This window comes from Thalassophryne amazonica, chromosome 6 (assembly GCF_902500255.1).
Source record: "Thalassophryne amazonica chromosome 6, fThaAma1.1, whole genome shotgun sequence".
NCBI classification, from domain to species: Eukaryota; Metazoa; Chordata; class Actinopteri; order Batrachoidiformes; family Batrachoididae; genus Thalassophryne; species Thalassophryne amazonica.
In genome coordinates this window covers 44,553,558-44,571,543 of record NC_047108.1, presented here as the reverse complement: position 1 = coordinate 44,571,543, position 17,986 = coordinate 44,553,558, and the positions used below count along the sequence as shown (strand labels likewise).

Below are 17,986 nucleotides of genomic sequence, written 5' to 3'. Positions count from 1 at the left end.
TTCTCTCAGATCCTTGACTTGATTTCCAAGCTGGCATGTAAGTGAAGGTTGAGCTCAGAATGATCTGACAGGATTTGTTTGGGCAAATGTCAAGGTCATTGTTCTCAACGGGTCAAAATTTAGATTTTTTACTGTGATTTTGACCCAATTTGGCACATATATGTAGGTGGGTTCTGGAATTGCCCAAGAAAAATCTGTTTTCCCATCAGCTGATCATTGACATCAAGGTAATTGGGATCAAGGTCAAAATGTGGTTTTCGCTATGATTAGCACCACACTGGCCACACATATGGAGCTGGGTTCTGGTGAGGTCAAATTTGCTAAAGGTCAGTCATTGCATGTCATGTCTCTCTGTTGGCCTGCTCCTCCCAGGTCCTTTTGCTGATTTTGACTAAACTTGGAATGTCAATGAAGATTGACCTCAAGCCTGGCCTTTTCCACCCAATTTGACAAACAATTATGACAGATATGACAAACAATTAGGTGGATTCCAGAATTACCCTAGCAGAGTCAGTCACAGGTCAATATTCTGGGTAAGGTCAAGGTCACTGGCTTCATTGCTGTCACCCTTCCTATCATCATGCCCAAAGCTACTATGTATTTCCGGGACCTGAAAATATGCAGGATTCCCAAAAATTGTTAGGTAACATAGCCAGCCTATACACAGGAGATGGGCATGCTGTAGCGCTTGTCTTTTCAACCCAATGAAGTCTAGTGTTTATCAAGGATCTGTTCTGGCTCCTACTTTGTTAAATGCTCGTATTGACTGGACAAAGGGTAGTGTCATGGAGTCCATCTACATGGGTGGCTTTGTCATTGGAGAAAAGTTGACAAAGACTGATGGCTTTGCAGAAGAGTCTGTGATTAATGAATGTCATGACTGCAACACTCAAAACTATGAGAGTAAAGTCAGTGTGTGGGTTTGTGATTGTTCTGGATCAAGATAAACATCCAGTCTTTCCATGAAAATTCAGTAAGGTATATCTTATATATTATATTACACTTCTGAGGTGGAACTATGCTAGTTTATAAAGGTATATCTAAATGACTAAAAATGAAGAGTAAAATAGGAGAGTAGAAAAGACTAGAGTAGAGTAGAGCCACTTAGGTGCCTGGTCTTGAGAACCAGGGATGGTAGGTTAAAAAGCTTTTTTATCCCATGGGAACTCTCCCTACCCACCCAAGCGGCTCAAGAAAAAGATATATAATATAATAAATAATAATAAGACATAAGACGAATAACATCACAGGAGTGTAGTATAGGTAATTTAGTATGTAGACTAACAGTAAAATTAAATATAGTTTGTAGGCTAAGCTATAAATCTGGTATTTTATTATAGAAGCAGAAGGTATGAGTGTGTGAGTGTACTGGTATCTATCTAAAGTAACTGTAGGTTTAACTACTCTATTATACTTTATATACTAATTACCATTTTTGTTTATCGTGTTAACGTGATGGGTACGGTTGGCTTATTAACAGCTAATTTAGCTCTTCTACTATAACTAGCTTATTTTCGATATTTACAATTTTATTTTACATGGTGTAGATTTTTAATGATTCCTCAGTTTACGTGTTCCTTTAAAGATATCAATGTTCTTAGGTTTCCATTTGATAGCATAAGGATTATACTTTTTATTTTCCTATAGTATGCCAACAGAGTTACTTTAGATAGATACCAGTACAATGGTACAAAAAACTAGGTAATGTTTCTAAAAAAGATATGGAAAATATTGTCATATGGACATATTTTAACAAAAAACAGCATAAGTTCAAAAAACAATCAGGTAAGCGCAACAGACACCATGCAACTACAAAGATAGATTTAGAACTTAGATTAAAAGAACAAGTTAACAATTACAATAAACCTGGGTTACTACATGAACTTATCACATTCATTTTTTCGCTGCTACAACATGACTTTCTGGAGTCAGCCCTCAGCAGTGTTTATGTGGTCAAGAAATCAAACGTGCTGAGAGGTTCACTTACTGTATCTCAGCAGTGACTGTCTTGTCTCTAGGAGGTTGGCCTATGGGGTTGAGAGATACCTTGGAAAGAGCTTATGGAGTTATGAGGTCACTGGCCAGAGGTGTTTGGTGATGTTGATATCGTTACAGGAGAAGAAGATTCAAGTTTTCAGAGTCCTGGTGCTCCCAGACTTGCTGTGTGGCTGCGAGTCTTTGGCTCAAATCAGCAGTTCTATAGTGTTTCTCAAAGCTGTACATACATTACGATATGTACATTTGACATTTGATACATACAGTTGTGGTCAAAAGTTTACATGCCCTGGCAGATTTGTTTTGACCATTTTTCAGAGAATATGAATGATAACACAAAAACTTTTTTTTCACTCATGGTTAGTGGTTGGGTGAAGCCATTTATTGTCAAACAACTGTGTTTACTCTTTTTAAATCACAATGACAACATAAACTACCCAAATGACCCTGGTCAAAAGTTTACATACCCCTGTCCTTAATACTGTGAATTGTAATACCCACTTAATACCCCCTTTAACATCAATGACAGCTTGGAGTATTTTGTAGTAGTTGTGGACGAGGCTCTGATGGTAAACCTGCCACTGAATATGTCTTGGACTTTATTTACATCAATTACAAAGAAATACAAACAGTATGGCACTCTATGGTAAATCTGCATAGAGTAGACAGTTCTCAAAAACTGAGTGACTGTGCAAGAAGTACAAGAGTGAGGAAAGCCACCAAGACACACAGACAACCCAGAAGAAGTTAGAGGCTTGTGTGGCTGTGATTGGAGAAATTGCGCACAGTGCAAATTTTGTATCACCACAATTAGCTTCATAGTGGATTAGAGCAGAGAAGGATTTTCTTTCACCAAAACAGATCAAATCTAGGCTTGCATCTCAGATGTACCTTCTGGCAATTTGGAACTAAACTTTCAGGTCTTCTTTTAAAAAAAATCATCTTCGATACCACTTCATCATGAAGCTGTATAACTGGTGATACAACAAGGCAAAGCTGCTCTTCCCCCCATCACAGCATGGGGTTATTAGATCTGCTTCTTACCCAAAGTTATGTTGTGGTGTAAATCTGTCCCAAGATGCTTTGGTTCAGGAAAGAGACCTTGGAACCACCAGAATACGATCAAGAAAAAAGACCGAAAGAAAGATCTTTGTTCTGAAGAAATACTGAAATGTGTTTTTTACTAGAAGACCACACTCTTTACTCTTTACTAGAAGACCACTCTATTTGGAAGAAACCTAGTTGGACTTATTTGAAAGTACAAGGACAGCTCTTTTAACAAGAAGAAGAAAATTAATGGGGAGCTTATTTTATACGGTGCATTCTGAAAGTATTCACGGCGCTGCACTTTTTTTCACATTTATGTTACTGCCTTATTCCAAAATGGATGAAATTCTTTTTTTTTCCTTCAGAATCCTACACACAATACCTCATAATGAGAATGTGAAAAAAGCTTTTTTGAAAATTTTGCAAATTTATGAAAAAATAAATAAACTAACAAATCACATGTACATAAGTATTCCCAGCTTTTGCCATGAAGCTCAAAATTGAGCTCAGGTGCATTCTGTTTCCACTTACCATCCTTGAGATGTTTCTACAGATTAGCTGGAGTCCACCTGGGGTAAATTCAGTTTATTTGACATGATTTGGAAAAGCACACATCTGTCTACATATTAGGTCCCACAGTTTACAGTGCATGTCAGACCACCAAGCATGAAGTCAAAGGAATTGTCTGTAGACCTCTGGGGCAGGATTGTCTTGAGAATAAAATCTGAGTAAGGGTTCAAAAATATTTCTGCTGTTTTGAAGGTCCCAATGAGCACAGTGACCTCTTCCTACAGCTGGCCACCTGTCTAAACTGAGCAATTGGGGGAGAAGGGCCTTAGTCAGGGAGATAACCAAGAACCCGATGGTCACCATGTCAGAACTCCAGCATTCCTCTGTGGAGAGAGAAGAACCTTCTAGAAGGACAAGCATCTCTGCAGAAATCCACCAATCAGGCCTGTATGGTAGAGTGGCCAGACAGAAACCACTCCTTAGTAAAAGGCACATGGCAGCCCACCTTGAGTTTTGCCAGAAGCCACCTGAAGGACTCTCAGAAAGAGAAACAAAATTCTCTGGTCTGATGAGACAAAGATTGAACTCTTTCACGTGAGCATCTTGTTTGGAGGAAACTAGCCACCATCCCTACAGTGAAGCATGGTGGTGGCAGGATCATGCTGTGGGAATGTTTTTCAGCGGCAGCAACTGGGAGACTTGTCAGGATTGACGGAAAGTTGAATGCAGCAATGTACAGAGACATCCTGGATGAAAACCTGCTCCTGCTCTTGACCTCAGCCTGTGGCCTTCGGTCATCTTCCAGCAGGACAATGTCCCTAAGCACACAGCCAAGATATCAAAGGAGTTGCTTCAAATGTCTCTCTGGAGAGATCTGAAAATGGCTTGAGAGTAATGGGAAAAACTATCCAAAGACAGATGTACCATGCTTGTGGCATCATATTCAAGAAGACTTGGGGCTGATGCTGCCAAAGGTGCATCAACAAAGTATTGAGCAAAGGCTGTGAATACTTACATACATGAGATTTCTTAGTTTTCTATTTTTAATAAATTTGCAAAAAATTCAAATATCTTTATTCCTGTTGTCATTATGTGGTGTTGTGAGGAGAATTTTGATGAAAAAATGAAATTTACTCCATTCTGGAATAACACTGTAAAAGAAGAAAATGTGGAAAAAGTTAACCACTGTGAATACTTTCCGGAAAACACTGTAAATATATTAAAAATGGGCAAAGAAGTGGTTTGCGCTTATAACAAAACATTAATTAGCGCTTAGCTTCTGATGGTTAAAGCAGTGTTTTTGTTGTAAATATATAAAAGATTCGCCGGGTTTTCGAATGTTTCATTGTGTGGTACATTCACCGCACATATGATCATCTGTTCAGTGGTTGAAATAAGCTGTTTACTCACATTTTGTGCCCTTATATTGTCAGTCCAACATTAGAGCTCTCCAATTGGTTCAAAAAGCTGCTTCTAGACTTTTGACAGGATGCAGAAAGTTTGACCACATTACACCCATTTTGGCACCTCTTCACTGGCTTCCTGTCCCTGTGAGATCAGATTTTAAGGTTTTGCTATTAACCTATAAATTTATTCACGGACTAGCACCTTCCTACTTAGCTGACCTAATTGGGCAGCAAAGTCTCGTTTGAGAGCAGACGCTAAAGGGTTAAAATATGATGCATATGATGTAATTTCTCTACTTCCGGGGATGGAAACACTGCACTTTCTCTGAGATTTTTGGCAAATTGCACGCAGGCAAGAGAATGGAGCTGCTCTGGTTTGCTGTGTAGGCTAACACTTACCGACACGGCCTCTCCCATTTGCCTCGTCTTCTCTTCTCCACTGGGTAGCAAAAAAGCTGAAAGCTGCACTTTTCGTGACTACTTTGGTGATTGCAGCCGATAACAAAACAGTACACCAGAGCGGCTGTCCCCATAAGTAGTCAAAAGCCGCAATATCATGCAGGGTTCAAATGAGACTGCGTTGCCCTATTAAACCCTATGTACCAGCTCAGGCTCTGCGTTCTCTGGGTGCAGGACTACTGTGTATCCCTAGGGTGAATAAAAACTCTGTGGGTCACCGAGTTTTCTTTTATCATCTACCTGCTTTGTGGAATGATCTCCCTGCATCAATAAAACAGTCAGATTCTGTAGAGACTTTCAAGTCCAGACTTAAGATGCACTTATTTTCCCTTTTGTATGGCTAGCATACTGGCATAGTATGTTACTATGTTTTTTACTCTTTTTAATTAATTTTATTCGTAAACAGTGTGGGTCACAGCCTCAACTTTATGTAAATTCTGGGTCTGTTAGTGAAGCTTAGGGCTAGTGGCCGGCGATCACCTTAGTATTTCTTCTGTTTTTCTTGTTGCTTAATGCTACAAATTATAATGTATTTGTTGCTGCCTGATTCTGTTTTTTCCTCTCTGTTTGAGGTGCAGCTCCATCCAGAGGTGAGAGTGGGTGTCTTCTTCTGCAGGCCTCCCATCCTGTGCACCAGCATGGACTCCCAAAATTTCCTGTATATTTGTATTGTCCATTGTGTCAGTAGCATGGCCCAAGCAGAGGGTCACCCCTTTGAGTCTTGGCTGCTTGAGGTTTCTTCCTCAAATCATCAGAGGGAGTTTTTCCTTACCACTGTCACCTGAGTGCTTGCTCTGGGGGTTGGTAAGGTTAGACCTTAGTTGTGTGAAGCGCCTTGAGGCAGCTTTGTTGTGATTTGGTGCTATTTAAATTAAATAAATTGAATTAAATTGAAATTGAATTATAGTGACATTAATTTCCTCATTAGCTCTGCTCCTTTAAACGCGTGCCTTATAAATAAATATTACAGCGATTTAATCCATTTTGCTACATCTTATGCAACTTATACCCCAGTGTGACTTATACTCTGGAAAATAAGGTAGAAGCACATAAAAATCCTATCCTGAATTTCACAACAAAAGGACAAGACCTGTGCTTCAACAACAACAACAGCAAACAACAAATAATGATAATTATTTATTTACACCAGACTTTCTATCCTCATAGATAATGTGATTGCCAAGCCCAAACTCCTAACTTATACTGGCTGAGTGTAAATTAACCTATTTGGCTACAAACCTGCAACTTTATTTGTTCACATATTCTGTGAGCCTGTTAACATCATGTTAGCCTTTTATGATACTTTATCAAGGAAACTTTGAATACAATTTTATGATACTTCTTGCATGTTCATCCAGTTTTTGAGAACTGCCTAATCATACAGATTTACCGTACAATATCACGCTGTTTGCGTTTCTCATTGATTGAGTAAAATTAAGTCCAAGACATATTCAGTGTCTTGGAAATGTTCATATATCCATCCCCTATATATATATATATATACACACAAAGTGCAACAAGTTATTGTAAGTACAAAATATTAAAATTTATAAAATACCATTATTAACGGGGTATCACTACTTCAAATATATATTTCTGTTCTGGAACATTATATACTGTATATATATATATATATATATATATATACACACAAAGTGAACTCAGCAACAAGTTATTGTAAGTACAAAATATAAAAATGTATAAAATACCATTATTAACGGGGTATCACTACTTCAAATATATATTTCTGTTCTGGAACATTATATATATATATATATATATATATATATATATATATATATATATATATATATATATATATATATATATATATATATATGATATGCTTGTGTTTGTTAAGCCAATGCATAGTGAACACACACGAGTTCTGGTGGTCCCTGTTTTCAGGGCAGTGCCGTCTGTCAGCCTGAAGCCAGCAGTAGCAGCAGCAGCACAGATAGCGACTGACAGGGTGAAATGAAACACACAGATAGTGAAGTGGCAGCCAGGCAGACAGGAGCCAGTCTCTCACGGGTGCTGGAGATTAGACTGACTCCTACTTCACATTCCCCAGCAGCCAGAACATGAGGGGCGTGTTTGAACCCTTATTCCGCACTGTCTGTGCCTTGTGTACACTGGCATTGGTCTGAGGGACTCTGGTTCAGATGTGCAGAGGGAAAGTTGTAAGCAATTGCATTTTTGAGATGATCTAAGCACATCATGTTTGAGGCAAATACTCCTGGCCACCCTGAGTGGCTCCATCAAAGTCTGGTAGAGGTCTGGGAAACGCTTACGGCAAGAAAAAATATGAAGATTGATTTGAAATGAGAACATTCATCAAGAAATAACAAAATTACTGAACAAGTTTCTCTTAAGTCTAAGTTATCAGCTGTTTGACAAGAGGATTTTGAAAACCAGCACATTGTTAAAAAAACAACAAACTGTTGTCATGATCTCCAGCACACATAACATTCATCACATTTACATTTCAGTATTATTCATGACAAACAGCTGAATTAAATTAGGAATCCGTTTTTTGTAACAGATTCTTGTTCGAACATTTAAGATGCCCCTAAAACATCACATTGAAGCATGCTTATGTTTCTGCATAATAGTGATTTTTCTTCAATACTGTCTGTCAGTAAAAGACCAAATTTGAAATTTCCAAATGTTTTTTAAAGAAAATATTTTAGCAAATTATGTCTATCTTATTACAGAAGATGCATAGTATCTTCTGTAATAGACTCTTGATAAATAAAATCCTGTTTTTTTTTTGTTTTTTTTTTAGATTTACAATCAAATGCACTAATTGAAAAAAAAAAACAGTAAGCTGGGACTTATTCTGATTTTCGTGTAAAGTGTAGTTTCTTGTTTTGAAGGTGAAAAGCTTGAATTTTATTGATGCACACTATTTATGTCTCAGGTGAGGGAGAATCCAACATGGACTTCAGAAGTTCCACAGGTCTGTTGTCTGCTTCATTTCCTATTTCCACACTTTATTCGTCTCCCCTGGAAAGCACAGGAGACAGCAACTTAGAGAGGAGATGTTAAACTGGAGTCAAGTCAGACAGATTGAAGCGTAATTCACTTGACATTCTTGACATGTAAACTCAGATTGCTCCCATCATGAAGAAAAGCAAAAGCATTTACAAATTTCACAGAATAGACATACACACACACCACACACTGTGCACCACAGGAATACAACACCAAATAATAAAAAAGTTGTGACAATATGAAAATTAATATATAATAATAATACAACCCCAATTCCAATGAAGTTGGGACGTTGTGTAAAATCTAAATAAAAACAGAATACAATTATTTGCAAATCATTTTCAACCTATATTCAATTGAATACACCACAAAGACAAGATATTTAATGTTCAAACTGATAAACTTTATTGTTTTTGTGCAAATATTTGCTCATTTTGAAATGGATGCCAGCAACACATTTCAAAAAAGTTAGGACAGTGGTATGTTTACAACTGTTACATCACCTTTCCTTCTAACAACACTCAGTAAGCATTTGGGAATTGAGGACACTCATGATTGGGTACAAAAAGGAGCATCCCCAAACGTCTCAGCCATTCACAAGCAAAGATGCGGAGAGGATCACCACTTTGTGAACAACTGGTCTCGCTTAAAAACACATCTTTTCTCTAAGGAATTTCAAAATTGTTCTAGTCAGTGTTAGTCATGTTGGTCACTTTTTTTACTTTTTTTTTTTGTTTTATCTGTGTTGTATTTTATTAATACCTTATTTGGAAAGCACTTTGTTAACTTTGTTGTTCTTTTAAATTGCTCTATAAATCAAGTTGGATTGGAGCTGGAACTGCATGAAAAAATAGTTCAAGAGTTTAAGAACAATATTTCTCAATGTTCAGTTGCAAGGAATTTAGTGATTCCATCATCTACAGTCCACAATATAATCAGAAGATTCAGAGAATCTGGAGAACATTCTACACGTAAGCGGCAAGGCTGAAAAATAACACTGATTGCCCGTGACCTTCGATCCCTCAGGCGGCAGTGCATTAAAAACTGACATCATTGTGTAAAGGATCTTATCGTGTGTGCTCAGAAACACTTCGGAAAACCATTGTCAGTTAACACAGTTCGTCGCTACATCTATAAGTGCAAGTTAAAACTCTCCCATGCAAAGCGAAAGCCATACATCAACAACATCCAGAAATACCTTCTCTGGGCCCGAGCTGATTTGAAATGGACAGACGCAAAGTGGAAAAGTGTGCTGTGGTCTGATGAGTCCACATTTCAAATTGTTTTTGGAAATCATGGACGTCGTGTCCTCTGGACAAAAGAGGAAAAAGACCATCCAGATTGATACCAGCGCAAAGTTCAAAAGCCAGCATCTGTGATGGTATGGGGGTGTGTTAGTGCCCATGGCATGGGCAACTTACACATCTGTGATGGCACCATCAATGCTGAAAGGTAAAGCCAGGTTTTTGAGCAACACATGCTGCCATCCAAGCAACATCTTTTTCAGGGACGTTCCTGCTTATTCAGCAAGACAATGTCAAGCCACATTCTGCACGTGTTACAACAGCGTGGCTTTGTAGTATGAGTGTGGGTACTAGACTGGCCTGTCTGCAGTCCAGACCTGTCACCCATTGAAAATGTGTGGCGCATTATGAAGCACAAAATATGACAACGGAGTCCCTGTACTGTTGAACAACTGAAGTTGTGCATCAAGCAAGAATGGGAAATAATTCCACCTACAAAGTTTCAACAATTAGTGTCCTCAGTTTTCAAACGCTTATTGAGTGTCATTAGAAGGAAAGATGATGTAACACAGTGGTAAACATACCACTGTCCCAACTTTTATATTTTAACCTGTCCATATTGTAAATATCAGAGTAACTTGTCGTACATTTCACGCTGAAGTCACTTTATCTGATCACTTTTACATCCTGACAGTGTATATCATCCCGGCAGTGCAGCATTGAACTGAACAATGGTAGTCTTAGCGTTACCCGGCACTCAGTGCTTCTTTTTTAGTTCTTGTTTTTTAAGAGATACTTGTTTTATTGCCTGCCCTTCTGTCTATTCCTACTGTTCTATGCTGCGATGTGACACTGAAATTTACCCAGAGTGATGAATAAAGGCTTTTCTTATCTTATCTTTTTTGAAACGTGCTGTAGGCATCCATTTCAAAATGAGCAAATATTTGCACAAAAACAATAAAGATTATCAGTTTGAACATTAAATATCTTGTCTTTGTGGTGTATTCAATTGAATATAGGTTGAAGAGGATTTGCAAATCATTGTATTCTGTTTTTATTTACATTTTATGCAAACCTCCCAAATTGGAATTGGGGTTGTAATAAACTGTACTGATCCTTACAAATGAAATATATTAAAGAAATGTCATGTTTAGTGTGATCAGCTTAATTTCACTTCAGTTCCTGTATTTAAGGCCTACAATACATTAAAAACAAGAGCAATCAGAGATTTTTTTGACGTTCACCACTCCGGATCTGGATCATCTCCAAAATTCAGTGGAGACTTCCATGCCCTAATATCTATCTGTGGTGCAAATGTGGTGAGAATCCGTGAAATAGATTTGAGACATAACCCTTCAAAGCCTATATAAAGTTAAATATTGATCCTGAATCCGGATCCAGATCCCCTCCAAAATTTAATGGAGTCTTCCATTGCCTAATATATACGTATCTGTGTTGAAAATTTGGTGCGAATGTGTGATGTAGTTTTGGTGTAATCCTGCTAACAGTAATCCTTCAAAGCCTATATAAAGTGAAATTTGATCCAGAATCCAGTTCTGGATCCAGATCACCTCTATAATTCAATGGATTCTTCCATGGTCTAATATGTATCTGTTGTGAAAATTTATCCAAAATCTGTGCAGTACTTTAGACATAATCCAACAAATAAATAAACGCTGATGATTTTATTACATCCTTGGTGGACGTAAAATCTGGGACTCCAAAAAATGTATCACTTTGTAATGTTGCCATTAATCTCACAACATCTAAAAGACATTTTGGCACTGAGGATATGAAATGATGAAGTTTTCAGGTGTTATTTTCTCCCATTCCTCCTGCAAACAGGTCTGAAGGTGTGCAACAGTACAGGATCATTGTTGCATTTTTTTTTTTTTTCATTTCAAAATTCTCCACACATTTTCTAATGGGTACAGATCAGAACTGCAGGTAGGCCAGTCCGGTATCAGTAGCCTCTACTTCAACAGTCATGTCTTTCTAATGTGTCAACAGAATGTGTCTTGTTGAAAGATGGATGGATATTCCTGGAAAAGATGTCATCTTGAAGGCAGGATATGTTTCTCGAAAATATCAATGTACTCTCCTCGGTTGATGATGCCAAAAGTTTTTCAATATTTCAGTAATTTTCTCAGACATTTCTTGACAAACTGAAGATACTTTGCCCATCTTTGCTCCTGATAGTCTTAAAAATAATAAATAAAATCATTCATTGTTAACGTTGGGCATGTTTAACTTTTCTTTTGTGCTTGTTTCTTTAAGAATAAATGAAGAGTTCAGATGCAAAACCCAGTATCTCCAAAACCATAAATTTTTAGTTGAGGCCAGCATGTATGTACTTGGCTGTCAAGGGGACCATCAGTGTGCAAAATATGAAAGAATATGAAGAAACTGGTTTCATTTTATTGATGAAAGTCTGTGCATTTCCGCATATGGTTTCCTTTAAATCTTCATTTTCAACTGCATTTTTCTCCATTTCAAAAGAAAGCACTTACTGGATTTTGCATCTGAACTCTTCACATATGTGTAACAGGTAGACCAAAAGCAGTTGCCAATATCAGAGTCTGTGTGGGACATCATGCAAGCTTACAATATAAATTTTCTCCATACGTCTTTCAAAGCTTTTCGACGCAATGTTGTGAGATGAAGGTCCAGCTCTCTGAGACGAGAAGCACAAGGGATCATAACCATGAAACTTTTATGCATACACAGTTTCACTTGTGAATTGACACAAAAGTTGAAATGTGAGCACCCATTCCTTTCACAAGATTAATACAGCCATGTATAAATGATCTGGCCTGGAACTGATGGCATTATAGGTTTCTCAGGTTTCCTCTTTCCACCAGTTCAATACTTATAGTCATTAGCTTTTGTTCTTAGTTCATCCTTTATTTTCTGTTCAGTATGTGTAGTCTCTGGTTTTGGTTTGCTGTTTATTATGTAAGTAAGTGCCTTCGGCTGCTCCCTTGTTTTGCACTCGGGGTCACCACAGCAAATCCAGGCAGATCTGCATGTTGAATTGGCACAGGTTTTACGCCAGATGCCCTTCCTGAAGCAACTCCACATTACATGGAGAATGTGGATGGGGTGGGATTCGAACCGGGAACCTTTCACACTGAAACCAAGTGCATTAACCACTTGGCCACCACCTCTATGTTTATCAAACCTTAGTCATGTGGTTTATTCAGTTGTAGTTTCTCTCTAATGTTTTTCCCTTGTGTTCTGGTTTTAATTTCTATTTCTTATAATGTAGTATTTAGTTGTTTCATTCATTTTTTTCTACACATATACAGTTGTCTTGAAATCAAGTCAAATTTATTAATTTATATAGTGCCAATTCATGATGAAATCATCTCAAGGCGCTTCACACAACATAATAAAAACAGAAAAAAACTGAATAAAAAATTTAAAAACACAATAAAAAGACAAAACCATAAAAGAATACAAGAATAAAAACACATCATAACACATGAACAATCTTATAAACTAATAACAGTACCTTTAAAATCCGATCTTACAGCGATTGGGAGCCAGTGCAGTGACGCCAAAATATACGTAATGTGGTCAAACTTTCTGCTTTGTGTCAAAAGTCTGTCTTGAACCAGTTGAAGACCCCTAATCCTGGACTGCGGTAAACCAAAAAATAGGGCATTACAGTAGTCCAAGCTAGAGGAGACAAATGCATGAATCAAAGTCTTGGTGTGGTGAAGTGGACGAGTTACCTTTCATCATCTAGACAACATGATAGGTTGGACTTCTGACACCACCCTGGGAATTTCACCCAGGGAATTCTCCAATTAGAATAACATTAAGTCAAGACACACAGGTTCGTTTGCAAACCAGAGACAGAGAAAGTGATTCACAAATACACGATTGATTTTATTATTTACAAATTATTTCATCTAACTAAAAACAAACATGACACCATGTACAATGTATTTCACATAGATCAAATCCATGAGTTCCTCTCAACTGTTCACAGTTCACTCAGACTCAAAGCAACACCTCAGACTGCAGGCAGCTGGTCCACTTTCCCCACAGGAGTCACACCAGCGCAGCAGGGGGCGCCACCAGTGCACCACAGACACAGCAGGCAGTCTGACAAACATGGATGTAGACAAAGCAGCAGAGCAGCAGTGGCTTCTTCCAGTGATCAGTCACACTGCATCGTCACCCTCAGCTGCAGCCGTAAAATTAAACAACCATAAGTACAACCAAACGGCTGACACAGGAAGCCAAAGCCATCACTCACATTCCCGTCAGCACAACGTGGAGCGGCACCTCAGCGCCACATGACCGCACGTGACAGTGAACAGCGACTGGCATAAAGAATGGCAAACTATCTGCAGCCACGTTCCGATGACTTTCTGTGAGACAAACTACTGAAATAAGTCACTAACAGATGACATGCAGAAGACTGCAGCTGTAACCGACCTTACCTGTCACCACAGGAACACGGAGGTGAAAGGCCCAGCACATGACACAAGCCCAGCCTCCAGCAAGATTGACAGACCAGCTCTCTCTGCCCACTTTTATACAGCATTTTCCCACAGCTATTGGCTACAAACTAACACCAGCTGAAAGTCATCAAGGCCAATCACTTATAATCCTGCTACAATCCACCCCTACAAATCAAATCATCATCCCGACGATTAAACAACCAAGAACACCACATTTCTTTATGGCCACAGTGGGGTGTGAACAATAGATTGCTCATACTTGAGACAAAGACTACCAAGTCAGCCAAAGGAAATTCACCAACAGCCAAGCCAGCAGAAACATCTTTCAATCTGGGCCTCATCATATTATCTATATCACCACCATTTTTTGACCTCATCCACCGTCACAGGTGCATTCCAATGACCATGAACATCATCATACTCAGACGGAGAAATTCAACCTGACCATAGCCACACAGGAACCTCTAAAAAAAACAGGACATTGGGAACCTAGGTCAGTTTTCACCTAGGCCTACATCACGGGTGTCAAAGATGGAGCTAAACTAAACCAGCAGAGCTCTCACCTTACCCTGTGCTCACACAGGCAAACAACTTCCCCATACTCATCCCAAATAAGGACAAACCGACGTGAGCTTGAACACTTCCAGGCCACCTATGCCCAAACCTGAGCCAGTAACTGTCCTCCCCGAACTGTGGCTCTGCAGTTCTGTGGGCACCAGTCTCTGGCCTACTGGGCTGAGCCCGGGCAGTAACACGAACTCTGTCACACACCCTAGAAATATGACCTGGTTGCTAAAACCCTGCAAATGGGAGATACTCTGGGTCAGTTTACTCTACTGCCCCTGTAACACCTCAATGGTCCTAACTGAATCCAAACGCTCTTCGCTGGGGTAATGCTTAACTTCCTCCAGCCAGTCACCCACCTCAACGCCCATCCTTCCCCTAAATCTGGAACATTTTCTCTCTCGGGGCACAAAAATTAGTCTCTCATTGAAGGAACACTGGCACTATGAGGTGCAGTATATATATATATATATATATATATATATATATATATATATATATATATATATATATATATATATATATATATATATATATATATATATATATATATATATATATATATATATATATACAAGTTTATCATTGTGTCCAACAGCACAACATTCCAAGATTTTTAAAATGGAGCAATATCTCCCCCTGCTAGACATTTACTATTAATGTCCTTCGAGATTAATGAAATTCTTTCTTATTCTTATTATAATCCAGTTACAATGGAATTACAACCTATAAATTTTTTTTTAATAGTAATTTGATCTTTACTGTTTTGAAGTCACTGACTTGGTCTGTAAATAAAGAGTGTTTCTGAGGAGCAAAAACTGGTTTCATCACAAAAACACTTGTTTTGATTTGGCACTATATACATAAAAATAAATTGAAATTACTGTTTTTTTTGTTTGTTTGTTTTTTTAATAGTGCAAAGGTATTCACTGTCACCACATCCACAGCACACAGATTAACTTTGTTCTCCTACCTGAGGAATAAAAGGTGCTCAGCGACACATCGGTGAAATATCTGTTAAATACTTTCTTTCTTTCATCTTTTACCGCTTAGTCCAGTTAAGGGTTGCGGGGGGCTGGAGCCTATCCCAGCAGTCATAGAGCGCGAGGCGGGGTACACCCAGGACAGGACGCTAGTCTGTCGTAGGGCCACAAATAGACAAACAAACACAGACACACCCACACACACACCTACGGACAATTTTTTTTTAAAGATTCCAATTCACCTAACCCGCATGTCTTTGGATGTGGGAGGAAACCGGAGCACCCGGAGGAAACCCACGCAAACACGGGGAGAACATGCAAACTCCACACAGAAAGGCCACGGAATTGAACCCACGACCTTCTCGCTGTGAGGCAACCGTGCTAACCACTAATCCACCGTGCTGCCCACTCTGTTAAATACTTTTCATACCAAATTAATTTACTATAATAAGTATCATTGTTTTTCTCAAATGTGGGATTTCTCTGTCTTCCTGAACAGATGTTCACACAGAAAACACCAGTTCAGCTTTAATGATCATTAATTTAACAGTTTGATGGAGCTCCAACAGGCTTAAACTGGTCTGAAAATGATTCATCATGTTTTTCATCAAGATTTTAATGTTAAATGGGCAGATTTGAAAATGAAGTGGTCTCGGATCCAATAAGATAAACATTGAAACATTTTGAAGGTGTTATTGACATGAAACCTACACCAGATGTCAGTTACAACCCAAGTAATCCATAGATGCAAAGAAATCAAACTACATAGATAATTTAAGTTATGTGTAATAAAACGTAATGACACAGGGCTGAATGTTCACTTAAATTTATTTAATACGTCGTACAAAAGCTTTTTGCTGTGGCGACCTTGAGTGAAAAGAAGGGAGCAGCTGAATGGACAAAAGCCTTTGTTGGTAATGACAGCTTCAAGATATCTGATGCATGGACAAATTAGTTGCATGCACTGCTCAGGTGTGATTTTGGCCCATTTTTCCACACACTTCAAATTTTGAAGGCTCCATGGACCTCTTCTATGTCCACCCTCATTTCATTTTCATCATCCTGTTAGATGTTTAGCAAAAATGCCTGTCCATTTTTCAATTTGTCCTTCCTTCAATTACAGTGCTGTGAAGACGTTACTGCCCCTTGAACTTTTACAGGTTTGAATTTTTTTAAGACATCAAAACCAAAACAAAAGTTCAGGGTTTTTAAATTTAAATTTCTAAAATTCTGCCTTTAAACTCACAGTGAAAAGTAACCTCTACATAAGTGCCCCCTTGAGTATAGCACAAACCATCACTTTTACATCCACTCTTCTTCAGACAAGTCAGGGGATGGATACAGCAACATTTCCAAGACAACAAATATGTCTTGGTCTTTATTTACATCAGTTATGTAGAAATACAAACAGTGTGGCACTCTATGATAAATCTGTGTAGAGCAGACAGTTCTCAAAATTTATGGGACTGTGCATGAAGGAGATGAGTCGCCGAGGAAAGTCGCCAACACACCCAGACAACTCTGAGCAAGATATAGACTTCTGCGGCTGCGATTGAAGAAATTGTGCGAAGTGCAAGTTTTGACTTTTGCATCACTCCTCATAGCTTCATAGTGGAGTAGAGCAGAGAAGAATATTCTTTCAACAAAACAAATCAAATCTAGGCTTCTATCTCTGATGTGCCTTCTAGCAAAATGTACCTGAACTTTCAAGTTTTCTTTTTTAATCCTTCTCTGTACCACTTCATCATGAAGCTGAAAAAGTATTGAACACGCTTACTAAAATTCATGTAATTGTTATTGTTGTTGTCCTTTTGGCTGCTTCCATTTTGTTCGTGGTCGCCACAGCGGATACAGCCAGATCCACATTGGTATTTGGTACACGTTTTACACCGGATGCCCCTTCCCGACGCAACTCCAGGCTCACCTGGAGAAACACACAGAGCCCCTGGTGTTCCAAAGAGGTCTCCCATCCAAGTACTAACCAGGCCCCACACTGCTTAGCTTCTGAAATCTGATGGAATCAGACTTACACAGAGGAGACTGACTACACTGAAATTCACATAATACATACTTCAAACAAAAGCCGTTGTTGGTAATGACAGCTGCCAGACACCTCCTGTATGGAGAAACTAGTCACATGCATTGGTCAGGTGTGATTTTGACCCATTCTTCAATTCAATTCAATTTCAGTTCAATTCCATTCATTTTATACTGTCAAATCACAGCAGTGTTGTGCAATGCAAAACAGCTCCATACCATGATGTTCCCATTACCAAACTTCACTGTTGGTATGGTGTTTTTCAGGT

At 38.6% G+C, this 17,986-nt stretch overlaps 1 long non-coding RNA gene across 1 annotated transcript; it reads right to left on the bottom strand.

Annotated features, from left to right (window-relative positions):
* Window positions 1-352: 352 nt before the first annotated feature.
* LOC117511610 lies at window positions 353-17,335 on the bottom strand. The gene is made up of 3 exons (XR_004560995.1): window positions 17,325-17,335; window positions 15,723-15,729; window positions 353-427 (listed from the first exon to the last, which is right to left on the bottom strand). It is a non-coding gene; the product is annotated as an uncharacterized LOC117511610 (long non-coding RNA).
* Between the last annotated feature and the right edge of the window lie 651 nt (window positions 17,336-17,986).